Source organism: Frankliniella occidentalis, unplaced genomic scaffold (assembly GCF_000697945.3).
Source record: "Frankliniella occidentalis isolate FOCC.00 unplaced genomic scaffold, Focc_3.1 Scaffold166, whole genome shotgun sequence".
Taxonomy (NCBI): Eukaryota; Metazoa; Arthropoda; class Insecta; order Thysanoptera; family Thripidae; genus Frankliniella; species Frankliniella occidentalis.
The window spans coordinates 202,357-202,845 of NW_026267292.1; positions in this window are offsets into that span (position 1 = coordinate 202,357).

Below are 489 nucleotides of genomic sequence, written 5' to 3' on the forward strand. Positions count from 1 at the left end.
GGCGGGTATATGCAATCCCGCAACACTGCTCCGCATTCACAGTTACACCCGGTATGTACCGCGAAACCGCTCCGGCCGCGACACGCAAGTGTCTGATTCGGTCTCTTCTGCCGCGGAATGCGGGAAGGACCACCTTAGACCGATTATACCGGGGTGGCCGACTCACGCCGCGCACTTTCGAAGTTATGGTGTACCGCATGCACGCGTGCGCGCGGGTTGCCTACTCGCACGGGGCCACAAGGAGCCGTGGGCAACGACGATAGGCAAGCCCGCCCGCACGTGTGCATGCGGTACAGTATAACTACGAAAGTGCGCGTCGTGAGTCAGGCATAAAATCGTCATCACGAAAGTAAAAGAAATAACAGAAACACTGTCTATGATGCATCGGCAGCTGCTGGACGTACGCACTTTCGTGCGTGGGCCATCGACATGATGATTATGCCTACGTGGGCCAGCGAATGCGTGCACGGCGGGCAGGGTCATGGGGTG